The sequence below is a fragment of the Lynx rufus genome, unplaced genomic scaffold, assembly GCF_022079265.1.
Source record: "Lynx rufus isolate CCGP_SWC_20201006 ecotype Redwood Valley unplaced genomic scaffold, mLynRuf1.p SCAF_22, whole genome shotgun sequence".
Classification (NCBI taxonomy): Eukaryota; Metazoa; Chordata; class Mammalia; order Carnivora; family Felidae; genus Lynx; species Lynx rufus.
In genome coordinates this window covers 11890481-11906009 of record NW_025814837.1, presented here as the reverse complement: position 1 = coordinate 11906009, position 15529 = coordinate 11890481, and positions in this window count along the sequence as shown.

Sequence of the window (15529 nt, the reverse complement as noted above, 5' to 3'; positions counted from 1 at the left end):
TGAAGTTGGACGCTTAACGGATTGAGCCACCCAGGCACCCCTGTTTATTTATTTTTGAGAGAGAGAGAAAAAAAAAAAACGTGAACTGGGGAGGGGCAGAGAAAGAGGAAGACACAGATTTTGATGCCAGCTCCAGGCTCTGAGCTATCAGCACAGAGCCTGACATGGGGCTTGAACTTGGTAACCTTGAAATCATGACCTGAGCTGTAGTCTGACGCTCATCTCATCCGACTGAGCCACCCAGCTGTCCTGATAGCTCCTAATTCTTAAAGCTCATTCAGTTGAATACATTTGCTCCAACCTAAAACTAGAGCTGAAAACCTAACATTTAAATGCCCAGTGACCCATGATCACTTATAATTCTGATTGTCCACATCTGAATTTAACTTTGTCCCATAAGATCGTTATTCTTGTCCTCCCCACCATAACTCTAGGCATCTACCATGTATCCAGTTATGCAGCTTAGAAGCCTAATGATCAGGCCAAATTTCTATTTTTTATTCACCCTCATTTGATTTTTTACCAAGTCTTGTAGAATTTTCTTTCTGAATATGGCTTGAGTCCACTCCAACATTCTTTCCTTATTTGTATCACCACTTAGTTCAACCCCTATTTATCCGTCATCTGAATTTCTCTAATCTATTCTTAAATAGTCTCCCTTTATTCATTCTTGTCACTCTTAAAATGATCTTTTAGGTTGTAGTCAGATTCATTTTTATTAAATAAAATATGACTATTATCCCCTTGTTTAAAAATTCGCAGTTGCTCTACAACCACTAAAGGGAAATGTTTAATCTCATTGTCTAGCGTAAAGACCCTTGATGAAGTGACCTCAGACTACTTCTAATTCAACATTTGCCACTTTATATCCTGCACTTTAAACTGTGGTTCCCAGCACATACCATGCTATTTTATAGGTTCATGATTTATTCACAGTGTTCCTTTGATTGAAAAAAATCTTCTATCTTCATCTGGTTAATTCCCCTCAGCCTTTTATATTAGTTGTCAACTGTTATTTTCACCAGAAAAATCTTTCCTGAACAATAATGGCTAGAATAATTATTCCTTCCAGTTATCTTGAAGCACCTTGGATATATACACAGCATAACATTTCCTACAATTTAATGAATTTATCCTTTCTTTAAAAAAAAATTTAAATAATGTTGTCTCACCCACTAAATTGGATGCCTCTCAAAGACCAAAAAATATCCGTTTAAAGACAGGACTTTAGACAGTGGCTGCCTATAACTGATATGCAATAAATACTGGTTGAGCTGAGAGATAATTGCATACTTCTGTTTATATGAATAGGAAATTCTACTTGGACCTACTCTGTAATTTAATAAAAACCGAAATTTTAATGAAGAATATCATATCATTGATATATAAAAATTTGTGATGTGTATTTTAGAAAAAGATTATGAGGACAGCAAACTACATGTGATAGTTAGTATTACAAAATATATAAAACTTACATTTAAATATGAAGAAATTAAGTCTGTGTATGTAATATATATATATATAGCATAATATATGTATATAATATATACAAACATTTGTTGTAAATAGAGTATGTATTTTTAACAAGAAGGAAAATGACAGAATTTATCATGTAAGAAGGAAAATGCAGCAAAGTTTATTATTTCTCAATTATAGCACCTCAGGCCAGAGTCATGTTGAGAGAATTTGTGTTAACTATAATATTTTAACTATAGATATTCAACTTCACAGCTTTCTGTTTTTTAAGATCTTAGATAAGTTACTTTTTAAGAGATCTACTCCTTCCCTAAGGATAGGAAGTTGAATTCTTTAAAACTCTATCTGACTCTATTAAAATTTAAAAAAAATGTATTAAAGCATATTTAATTTTTGTCTTGTTGTGAAGAAAAAATTCCAAGCATGAAGGTCACTTACAAACTAAATATTTGCAAAAATGGCCCATCTAACTAACCATTGAGGATTCTGTCTTGATATAAATGAGCACCTTAAACCATAAACTGGTGTTTTTCAGAGGGGTGCTGAAAAATAAATGGTTATAAAATTGTCAGCCGCTGACAACCAGAGAACTGATTCTGTAATTTAGTGAGAAACTAAAAAGATCAAAATCACATTTTTTGGCTTTTAACAGGCCTTTGGCTGCTGCACAGAACCTGCTAATAGCATCGTAGAAGGGAAGGAAAAAGTGGAGGTCATAAGGCCCACTTTACACTGTTGGGGAAATGGATGTGCCTGTTCCTATAGTCTGCTGTGTCTCTTAAGAATAGAAGACTTGTTCTGAGAGAATTAATCAGAAGAATTCAGACATATAATCATTCTATGTATAGAACAATTAGTTTAGCTGCTAATAATTACAGGTTTTTTCTTTGCCTAATCTTTATTCAGAAGCACAAAACAATTAACACATATTCCCTAGACATGTTGTGTTCTGGATTCAGAAGAATTAATCATCCATGAGGCTTTTACACATTTTTCTTCCTGTGGCTTATTTGGTCAGTGTGTCCCCTGCATCTATTGGATACCATAGAATAATCTCTTTTGTATATTTCTGTTATTCATATATTCCAATATTCCAGTAGTCCTCACTTGGTTTTAGATTTTTGACTATCATTCTAATCGTAATACATGACAATTATGTAAGAAAGTACTTTTTTTTTTTATCTTTTTTGATCTAAAAAAGACCATGTGGTTAGTTAGCATAGAAACATTACCAGTACTGAAGAAAAACACCTAGTAGTGGACATTTTAAGAGCTAGGAGATTTTTATGTGAATACATATAAATACATACTATCCTCCCAAGGAGGTGGGTATTTGTCAGAATTTAGTGGACTTTCCCGAAGAAGATCATGATAAATAATCATAGTAGTAAAACTTTGTAGGTTATATATCTTTCAGCAAAGTGATGATCACTCCCTTGTAGTTATGTTTTCAAAGTAAAGTCTCAAGAACAAGCCATAGAAACACTGCAAATGCTGCTATTTCTTATTTTGCTTTAATTGTTATTATTTTTCATTTTAGGTTGGCAGCTCTTCTCTCCCAGGGACACTTATTGCTCAACATGTCCCATTTCCTTTAACTTACTTTCCTTTAGTGTATTTTTTTTTCATTCAAAACCTTGTCTGAATTGGTAATACTGCATGCACTATTAGGAACTACCTTTCAAACAGTAGTCATTAAAGTTTTCTTTCCCTAATGGTTGAGTTCTCCCCAGATATAAATTAATATTTTAGACATGAAATAAAGCTCCTAAAATACAAGACAGTAGAACCATATGTTGACAGAAATATTGGGCTTACAAAATTAGTGGGAGAAAGTATAATTTTAAAGTGAAAGTTTTATATAAATATTAAAATGACTTTTACAGATTTATCAGTAAGTTTACATATTGCTGGCCTCACAGTGTTTATTCACAATGTTACTAACTGATGTTTTCCCAGAAGTTAGGTATATAGCAATCTTTTATCAACTGAGTCATATTTTAAAAGGGACCTTATCACTTAAGAACATTATGCCATTCCCTTTTTAAAGGAAAAGCAACTCTAGACAATGATACACACACACACACACACACACACACACACACACACACACACACACACACACACAATGGAGTATTACTCAGCAGTCAAAAAGAAAGCAATCTTGCCATTTGCAACTACGTGGATGGAACTAGAGGGTATTATGCTAAGCGAAATTCGTCAGAGAAAGACAAATATCATATGACTTCACTCATATAGGACTTTAAGGCACAGAACAGATGAACATAAGTGAAGAGAAGAAAAAATAATATAAAAACAGGGAGGGGGACAAAACATAAGAGACTCTTAAATATAGAGAACAAAGGGTTACTGGAGGAGTTGTGGAAGGGGAGATGGGCTAAATAGGTAAGGGGCATTAAGAAAACTACTCCTGTAATTGTCGCACTATATGCTAAATAATTTGGGTGTAAAATAAAAAATAAAATTTAAAAAAAGGCTTTGTATTTAAAAAAAAATAAAGCAAAAGATTAACCAAAAAAAAAAAAAAAAAGAGCGCCTGGGTGGCTGAGTTGGTGAAGTGTCCGATTTGTGCTCAGGTCATGACTCAAGATTCCCAAGTTCGAGCCCTGTATTGGGCTCTGTGCTGATAGCTCGGAGCCTGGAGCCTGCTTTGGATTCTCTCTCTCTCTCTGCCCCTCTCCACTCATGCTCTGTCTGTGTCTCCTTCTCAAAAATGGGTAAACATTAAAAAATAAATAAATAAATAACAGGTGCCTAGTGGCTCAGGTAGTTAAGTATCAGACTTCAGCTCAGGTCATTATCTCACAGATCGTGGGTTCAAGACCCACATCAGGCTCTGTGCTGACAGCTCAGAGCCTGGAGCCTGCTTCGGATTCTGTGTCTCCCTCTCTCTCTCTGCCCCTCCCCCACTTGCACTCAGTCTCTCTTTCTCTCAAAAATAAAAAATAAACATTTAAAAAAATTAAAAAATTAAAAATTAAATACAATTTAAAATAGGCTTTGTATACTGTTAATATTTGTATCCTATGTTAAGTTTGCTCAAAACAGAGTACAATAATATTGTGTTGCTTATAATTACATATACTATTGCTGTGACGTTTAAGAAGTTTATTGGTAAACATGGAGGATAGTAGCACTGAATTGATTTATAAGTAACTGTAATAACAAACTTGCAAAAGCAGTCTGTGCAATTTCCAGACCTCTGTTTCATAGCTCTAGAATGAAATGAGGAGGAAAAGAAAGAGAAGAAAAAGAAGGAAAAGAAAATTGAATGACTGTTAGCTCAAACATGACCCAAACAAAATTGTACCTGCCAGTACACATACCAAATATATTTTTTATCCAAATGCTTCGTTTGAGGAAGGGGTAATTATCATTCTTGTTATTGTTTTTTGTTTGTTTGCTTGCTTGTTACCTGGAGTCTTTTACTCTCAGGAACTGGGAGCCCTAAGAAGTTCAACCCACCTCTTACAGACATCAGTTTCATTTAATACCTTGTATGTTTTTGTTTGTTTGTTTGTTTGTTTGTTTGCTTTAATTGGCATGTATCTAGTTTTCTTTAAATTACTCTTAAGTTGCTAGGATAAACTCATTTACTTTATGAAAATACAGCTCCTTGACAGTAATGTTGCCCTATAAGTAGCTTTCAGGAATTTGGAGAAATGATGGTGACTGTAGACTTCACAGGAAGAGATGATTTCTTGCATCAGGTTGGCATTTGGATGTACTGGAATGATAGGAAATGAATAGTAAGAGATCAAAATCCATGCTTAAAGAGAAAGCATATACACAATAACAGTTACAATGAAAACTCTAAAATTCATCAGTTAATAGCCTTGCCTAATTTTCAGTTCTATAATATTTGTATTTGACAAATTAGTAACCCATGAATATATACCTAATAAAAACTTAGTGATTCTCTCTGTACAGTGATCTCCATAAATGAATTTTCAAAACAATGCTTTCTAGGTTAACAATAATTTTTAATTTTCTTATATCAAATGTAAAAGATCTTATGGGGGCACCTGGGTGGTCAGTCAGTTAAGCGGCCAACTTTGGCTCAGGTCATAATTTCGCGGCCTGTGGGTTTGAGCCGCGTGTCGGGCTCTGTGCTGAGAGCTCAGAACCTGGAGCCTGCTTAGGATTCTTTGTCTCACTTTCTTTCTGCCCCTCTCTCCCTCCCTCTCAAAAATAAATAAACATTAAAAAATTTTTTTAATTACAAGATCTTATGAATATTTATTTGCATTTTTAAGATTTTTTTAAAAAGCTGTTGGGGTTCATAGCAAAACTGAGTTGAAGATACAAAGATTTCCCTTGTACCTTCTGCCCCCACACCTGTGTAGCCTTCCTCATTATCAACATCTCCCACCAGAGTAGTGAATTTGTTTTAATTGATGAATCTATATTGACACATCATAGTCACCAAAGTCCAAAGTTTACATTACGGTTCATTCTTGGTAGTGTCCATTCATTGGATTTGAACAAATGTTAATGTATGGTGTCCATCATTATGGTATCACATGGAGTGTTTTCACTGCTCTAAAAATCCTCTGTGCTCCACCTATTCATTTTTCCCTCTGTTTACCACCAGCCCTCAACTCCTGGCAACCACTGATATTTTTACTGAATCCATATTTTTGCCTTTCCCAAATTGTCATATAATTGGAATCATATAAAATGTAGCCATTTCCTATTGTTTTCTTTCACCTAGCAACATGCATTTAAGGTCACTCTATGTCTTTTCATGGTTTGATAGCTCAGTTTTTAGTACCAAATAATAATCCATTGTCTGGGTGTACCAAAGTGTAGTTATGCTTTCACTGGAAGATATTTTTGTTGCTTCCAAGTTTTGGCAATTATGAATAGAGCTGCCATCCACATTTGTGTGCAGGTTTTTGTGTGGAATGTTTTCACCTCCACTGGGTTGAGTGTAAAGCTCCAAGATTCTTTCCTTAGCTGTGTCCAGTCTAAAAGTAAGCTCATAAAAGACATTTTTCATCTGTTACATTATTTTTTATTTGTTTTATTGTGCCTTTTCTCTGTGTCTCTCTTTTTCCTTTCTAAGTTTTAATTTCCAGTTAATTAACATACACTGTAATATTAGTTTCAGGTGTAGAATTCAGTGATTCATCACTTACATACAATACCCAATCCTCATCACAAGTGCGCTCCTTAATACCCATCATCCATTTAGTCCATTCTCTGGCCACCTCCCCTCTGATAACTCTATAGTTAAGAGTTTGTTTCTTAGTTTGCCTCTCTTTTTTCCATCTATGTTTGTTTGTTTTGTTTCTTAAATACCACATATAAGTGAAATCATACGGTATTTGTCTTTCTCTTATTTTGCTTAGCATAATATTCTCTAACTTCATCTACTCCATCTGTGTTATTGCAAATGGCAAGATTTCATTCTTTTTGATGTCTGAGTGATATCCCATATGCCACATCTTCTTTATCCATTTGTCAGCTGATGGACATTTGGGCTCTTTCCATACTTTGGCTATTGTTGATAATGCTATTATAAACATCTAGGTGCATATATCCTTTCAAATTAGTATTTCTGTATCCTTTGTATAAGTAAATACCTAGTAGTGCACTTGCTGGGTCATAGGGTAGTTCTATTTTTAATTCTTTGAGGAACCTGCATACTGTTTTCTAGAGTGGCCGTACCAGTTTGCATTCCCACCAACAATGTAAGATGATTCTCCTTTCTCTGCATCCTGACTAACCAACACCTGTTGTTTCCTATGTTGTTAATTTTAGCCATTCTGACTGGTATGAGATGATATTTCATTGTAGTTTTGATGAGTAATGTTGGAGTAATGATGATGATGAGTAATGTTGAACATCTTTTCATGTGTCTGTTAGCCATCTGTATGTCTTCTTTGGAATAATGTCTGTTTCTGTTATATTATTTTTTATCTCTAGCATGCATTTTGGTTCTTAAGATTTCCTTCTCTCTGCTTAACGTGGCTTATCTATTCTTAATGTGCTGTTTTATTCAATAGAAACCTTAGCATATTAATCATAGTTGTTTTAAATTCACAGTTTGATAATTCCAACATCCCCACCATGTCTAGTTCTGATGTTTGCTCTGTCTCTTCAAATTGTGTTTGCCTTTTGGTATGTCTTGTAATTTTTTTTTTCTTGATAGCCAGACATGTTGTATTGAGTAAAGGAAATGATGTAAATAGTAATGTGGCAGGAAAGGAAAAACATTCTATAGCTCCTACAATTAAGTCTCAGTTTTTTAGTGAGCATATGCTTCTGGACTGTGAACTTCACAAATTTTTCTCAGATTTTTTTCTCCATACTTATTATAAGCACAGATGGCCAGAGTGGGCTGCAGTTGGGTATTTCCTTTTGTGCACATGGAAAGCTACCGTAGGTTAGAATTGGTATTTTCTTCTCCCACATGGAAGGCTAGAACTGACTGGTGTTGGGTATTTTCCTTACACCAGGTCACTTAGGCTTTGATAATATTTCTGCAAGTTAACCTTTGGTTAACTGGTTTCTCCTGAGAGCAGAACATGTTAAAAAGAACAATATGCTATGGTGTGTTTCAAAATGGTACCTCTAATCCTCTCCTAGCAGGATGCACAAGGGTTTTGTTTTGTTTTTTTCATTTACTGTGAGAACATGTTCGAGATGCAGGTGGTAAATCTCACAAAATTGTGGGGGGGGGCCTTGTATGACTGGGTTCCCCTGGAATTTTTAACTCAGGGTCTTCCACAGTGAGCCTTTTGCAATCACAGTGCAGATTTTCCTACCCTGGTACTTAAGTCTCTACTTCAATAAGCCATGACTCTCTATATTCACCTGTTTGTCTCCCCGACCTTAGGATAGTGACTTGCCCTGTTTTCTTACTTCCCTTATGGATCCAAAAAGAGTTATTAATTTTCCAGTCCATTCATCCTTTTATTTATTGGTAACAATGGAGTGATGACTTCCTAACTCCTTACATGCAGAAACAGAAACCAGATGTCCAGTTTTATTTGCCATTTAAATCTAGGATATGAATTAACTTAATCAACTTACAGGAGAATATTTGGGTCATGGTTATTTGCAACTATTTCAGATATCTAGTGTATTTTCAGCTCAAAATCCATTGCTGTGTATATATACCTACATAACAAGACAACTCTGACAGAGTTCCTACAATTTATCTGGCTCTTTCAGTATGCTGCCTCGTTGTATCTTTAATTATTTTGAGCTCATTATTGTTCAGCATAAGACAAAATGCTGTTGAGAAAGTCTAACCAATAGGTAGATCCATGTCTATATTACATCAGTTGCTTTCTGCAATTTTACTATTTATACTTACTTTAAAATTAAAATAAAATTGCAGCCAAACTTGCTTTAGATTTACACTTCTAGATGCTTTCTGGACTGACTTTTATAGCAATAATCTTTAAAAAAAAATCATTGAATTAGAAAGCAGATGAAATTATCTTATGATTTATATAGTGTTTTCTGGGCCATCTATACCTTAGACAGGTGTTTGTGTTTTCATCACAGGCCTTGTTATTTCGGATTTCCAAGGTAGAGGTAAAACTGAAAGAAAGAATTCAGTTGAGTGCTCATGTTTAATGTTGGCAAGGTAGCATATTTTTAACAGCACTTCTGGTTGTCATTTTAGTCATTTTTGCTTATTAATAAAATAAATTAATCATCCAAAACATATTTTGAAAAGCTTCTTAACAACCCTTGATTACTTTCTAATATGAGTTAGTTCAATTTAATATAAGCATTCTGGTTTTTCCTAAGTATGCAATTATGTGGTACAAAATATATATGACATAATAGAAATTTATATCTGGAAGGAGATCATCTTTTTGTTCTAGGTGGAATTATGTTCATGACAATATGTAGAGCATTGATATTGAGAAGAGCCATTTCTTTATTTAAATTGTTCTACTAGGGCTTGTGTTTCTTGTTTCTAATTTGTAATAAGATCAGAATAAAGTGAGAATTAATGAGTTTTATTAATAGATGATCATAATAGAATTGTAGTTTATATTAGAATGTAGACATAAGAGAATGCATGACATTCTATTTAAGTCATGTAAGGTAGCAACAATAAAATGATAATTATTTTGTTAAAACTCATTTTTCTAGATAACACTTACTGAAGACTCCCCATTTTGGATAAAAGCTATACACAGGAAATAAAGAAACTATACATTTTTATTCAGCCAAAATGGTATTATATCATTCATGCATGAAATTTACTAGCTGTAGTCAGAGAAGAATATCTTAGGCCTAAGAGAGCTAAATTACTTAATTAAAAAAAATTAACGTTTATTTATTATTGAAAGACAGAGAGAGACAGAGCGTGAGCAGGGGTGGGGCAGAGAGAGGGGGAGACACAGAATCTGAAGCAGGCTCCAGGCTCTGAGCTGTCAGCACAGAGCCCGAAGTCGGACGCTTAACCAACTGAGCCACCCAGGGGCCCCACTTTATTTATTTTTTAATGTTTATTTATTTTTGAAGGAGATAGAAAGAGAGCGAGGATGAGTAGGGGAGGGGCAGAGAGAGAGGGAGACACAGGATCTGAAGCAGGCTCCAGGCTCTGAGCTGTCAGCACAGAGCCCAACATGGGGCTTGAACCCATGAGCCATGAGATCATGACCTGAGCTGAAGTTGGATGCTCAACTGACTGAGCTACCCAGGTGCCCCTGAATTACTTTATTATTTAATTATAATATACTTTCTATCCAATTTTCTGTCGCAATGTAGATTTAAAATACTGAGATCATGACATAGAGTAACATTTAAGAAGACACACCCAATAATTTTCAGGGGAAAATAACATAAAGGAGGATTCAGAGTTACATAGTTACATCCTGATATTTAAGTAGCATAAGTAATCCATAATTCATATGAAAATGGCGCTTTTAGATTAAGCCATCTTTAATGTGAAGAAATATTCTTAAATTGTTTCTAAAAAAAAATAAGTTTAATATTAAGCAGCATCATCACTATGCTGTGTCTACTCAGGAAGATAAAGACTGAAAATCTATAATAGACCTGTGTTTCTAGTCTCTAATAATCACAGAATTAGTACCAATGATTCTGGTCATGGACCACACTTTGGGTCCATGATCCCTTCCTGAGTATTTTATTCTGTGTGTCATGATTTAAGAGTATTATTGGCAAACTAAATTATACATGAAAATACATTATTTCAGGAAAGAAAAGAAAAATTTAGGAATGATGATATTTAGACAGAAGTACATAATAAGAGAAGGGAGGAAGATGTGGAAGCTTTCTTGATGATTAGAGGCACTGCCATCGATTGTTGCAGATTCAGCTTAAATGAAAGCTTACTAACAGAACTGTCCAAATAAAATTGACTTCCTGCCACAGCAGAGGCTTCCTTACCACTGAGCATATTCTACATAGTCTGGCTGGTCAACTAGAGATTCCTGAAGTACATTAAAGGAGATAAAATTTGAATTCGCCATAATTTATATCCTGTTGCTTATATTCTAGCTCTTGGTTTTTGTTTTTGTTTTTTTCTTAAAGATCTGAGAATCTTGACAAAAGTGTGCTGTTTTCAAATAATAGAATATGATATGATTCTTCGAATAAATGGAATATAAATGGACATCTGTCTCAAACTTTCCAATAAACACACATATGAATGGTATGGTAGTAATCACAGGTAATATTTTTAGCATTTACTTTGGTTCAGACATTGTGCAGAGTGATTCACATCCTTTTTTGTCAGCTAACTCTCATAACAGACTAATAAGATATCACCCCTGTTTACAGATGAGGAAGAGCAGACTGAGTGATAAATTAGCTTGACTTAGGTTATACATCTAGCACATAGCAGAGACTACATTCAAAGCCAGACTGTGTAATTAAGGAATGTAGATTCTTAACCATGGCTTCACATCAGAAAGGATAAAAGAAGGACAAGTAAGTAAGTTAGAAAAAATGCTGCTGATAAAATCCTCTTGAACTTCAAATGACTGCGCGCTGCTTTCCTTGCAGGACCTTGAGCTAAACAATCATAGGAAATTCCAAACTCATTGTTGAGTGGTACTACATCAGCATCTAGATGGATACTACATCACTTCTGTTTAAGCAGGTCTTTCTTAGTGAAGGTTGTAGGAGTTCATGACTGACTTACACCATTACATAAAATAAAATCATCCTGGTCTTTGCTTTGGTGAAAGTAAGGGAGTATCAGCATTTTCATAAACTCTATCAAATACTCCTTTTCAAAACATGGACTGAGAATATATATTTTTAAAAAGAGGTGAGTCTTTCAATCTTGAATGAACTTTATTAATAACTAACATGGATGACATACAGTAGTCTTGTTTTATCCATGGAAAATGTGTTCCAAGTCCCCCAGTGGATGCCTGAATCTGCTGTAATACAGTGCCCTGTGTATGCTGGGGTTTTTTTCCTATGCATACAATCCTACGATAAGGTTTAACTTCTAAATTAGGCCCAATAAGAGTTTAACAATAATAATTATAACAATGTACTGTAATAAAACTTATATGAATGTGATTTCTTTCTCAGAATATATTATCGTATGTACTTGCCCTTTCCCTTCTTCTTCTTGTGATAATGTGAGATGGTAAAATGCCTACGTGATGAGATGAAGTGATATGTCAGAAGGAGGATCATCTGCTTCTAGACTACATTTGACCATGGATAATGGAAGGTGCAGAAATGTGGGAGGAGGACTATTGTACACCATTAATTAACATTTTAGTTTCCTCATCTTGGAGATAAACCTTATTCAACTGTTTTTTAACAGTGTTCTGAGTAACTTTTAGAGAGTATGACATATTTTCAGGAAAAAGAAATCAGAGTATTAGGCAGAACTTCAGAAAACATAGATTTGTATAAAATAATGAGAAGGGGGATAACGTATACTTACAGTGGGGCAGGGCAGCTTAAAATAAACTCAAGCAGGCAAAATACTGTCCATTTAACTTGACATAATAAAGGGAACAGATTTCTAATCTTTAGGGCTAAAAATATATAATTGCCTTGTTAACAATGAGGAAAGAACAAAAGAAAGGGGAATAAATCTTTTGAATTCATAACTGTTAATTCTGTGGAAAAATGTAGAAAATAACACAGGTTATTTAACTAATTAGTAGAACATCTAATCACTGTTCTTTTGTGTTTTATTTATAACAATATCGTTTGTGAAGAAGATAATGCTTCTTTATTAAAGGATATTTTATATCTGATTGGTATCTATTCTACTTATAAAATCCTTTCCTCTTTCTTTAATTTCTTTGAATTTCTCTTTTTTTCATCCTCATCTCAATGAATAAGTAAATAAATATTTAAAAGGCACAAAAGTGATAAAACCCCGGGAGTAAATGCTAGTCTTAAATTACAGGTAGCTTAACACATATCCACAGAGACTTCCATAATTTACGAGGTAAGTAAAAAAATCCCTATATTTTTCTCACATGGTCTTATTATTTTCCAAATATCATAGAATTATAGAGCTAGAAGAGATGTTAAAAACAGATGCATCCCAACTGCCATATTTACAGAATGAAGAAATAGAAACCCAAAGACATAAAACTGGCTTGTAGGAAAAAAGGCATAATCTTGAACTTCTGATTTCAACTTCAGTGCTCTTCCTAGCATTGACACCAGTATTTGATATGTGATTTTTGAATGTAGTAGTAGGATTTTTACAAATTTCAGCTTATAAAATATGTGATAATCTCTTAAGTGAAAACAAAATCAAAACATGGGTTGAAAAATAATGGAAACTACACATTATTCTATTTTAATGAAGACTAATACCCAGTATGATTAAAAAGTCACACAAATAAAAAAGGTTGTAATTATTTGGACGGTGTGAAAATAGATATTTTCGAAGCAGGTAAGCTTTCCACATATTACCACTGTGGAAGAAACATTTTTTTCCACATAAATTTTAACTACTGCCTTAGAAAAATATTTAGCAGCAGTTCAGTGAGGGTTATCTCAGTTAGGTTTTAGAGGAATTTCCTAGCTCTTTTCAGTTCCTTAAGTAGGAATCATCTACAAGTTATAGTGTAGAATAATGATCAAAAGTAGCTTGAACATGCCGTGGAAAGCATTAATCCACACATTAGCAGACCTTGTTCTTTACTAGGTTTTACTATTTAATTGCCTTACAGACATGCAAGAGCATGGGCTCAGATTTCATCTCTACAAAACAGTAAAAGCAGACGCTACTGTGCTTACTTCAGTCAATCATATTAAGGATCAAATGAAAGTCTATATTAGTGTTTATTTATAAATAATTTAGATTGACATATCAGTGCAGGTTATTAGAAATCAAAGAGTGCTGACTTCTCAGTTTTCAGTTGAATAAAGGAAGATTCTATAAAAATTAATGGCTTTCCCAAAATCATATAAATAAATAAGAGCAGAACCAAGAGTTGGTTTATTGTCATATATCCCTTTCCATGCATTGTTCAGTCATCATTCTCTTCAATATCACCTTCTTCCAGAGAATGTTATCAGGGAAAAAAAAATATATATATATATATGTATATATCATATAATATGTACTATATATAATATATAACATATATATTATATATATTATACACTAGGAAACATTACTTTCCAGTTTTTTAATGTTACCTTTAGTAGTACTTCTGAAAATTGAAGTGTCACATTTTTTTTACAAATAAGGTACTTATAGCATATTAGTTTGACATGGAAAAGTGAGACATTGTTTTCCTCATAATGGAACTATTTCCTTTGCCAGTTAGTATTTAGTGCCTTTAAAGAATAATTTTATTGATTTTTTTTCTGTTACCAAAAAATATATATATATATCCTTTCCAAATACCCAGGACATAACTAATCCAGAAACTATTTTTTTATATACTCATAGCATTTATCTTTTTAGAACCTAACATAAATCTAATTATTTTAGGGGCAAGGTACAAGATAGGAAGTGCTATGGTCTGATGAGCCATGTTATATAAAAGGATAGATTTTGTATTATTGGAATAATGGAATGGCATATACATGATAAGATGATTCGATAAACATATACTTAATGCAATATTATATAATTTGAATACATGCAACATAAATATCTGTATATATCACTACTTATTAGGGAAATGCAAGTCAAAACCATGATATCACCTTACACCTGTTAGGTTGGCTGTTATTAAAAAGTTATGTGTTGGTGAGGATGTGGAGAAAGGGGAAACTTTATACATCTTTTGGTAGAATATAAATTGTTATAGCCATTGTGGAAAACAGCATGGAGTTTCCTCAAAAAATTAAAAACCTGCCATATGATTCAGCAGTCCAATATCTGGTATATACCCAAAGGAAATTAAATCATTATCTTGAGACATCTGCACTCCCAAGTCTTTAAGCATTATTTAAAATGGTCACAGTAATGATATAATCAAAAGTGTCCATCAGAGGATAATGGGGAAAGAAAATGTGATTAAATGTGATAGGTAGGTAGGTAGATAGATAGGTAGATAAAATATTATTCGGCTTTATAAAAGAAAGAAATCCTGTCATTTCCAACAACATGGATGAACCCAGAGGGTAATATGCTAAATGAAAGAAGCCAGACACAGAAAGAGAAATATGGCATGATCCCATTTATCTGTGGAATCTAAAAAAGTCAAATGCGTGGAAACAGAATAGAAGATTTGTTACTATGGTTTGGAAAATGGGGAGATGTTAATCCAAAGGTACAATTTAAGATGAATAAATAAAGGTACAGTTATAAGATGAATAAATTCTGGAGACCTAATGTATACAGCATGGTGACTAAAGTTAACGTATTATGTACTTAGAATTTGCTAAGGAATTAGATCTTAAGTGTGCTCACCACCGAAAACAAAACAAAACAACAACAAAAAGCCTGATGTGATGGATATGTTAATTGGCTTGGTTACAGTAATCATTTCACATATATATATAAAATGCCTACCTTAAATATATACAATTTTTACTTGTTAGTCATACTTCAATGAAACTGTATTAGATAAATCAATGCAGATTT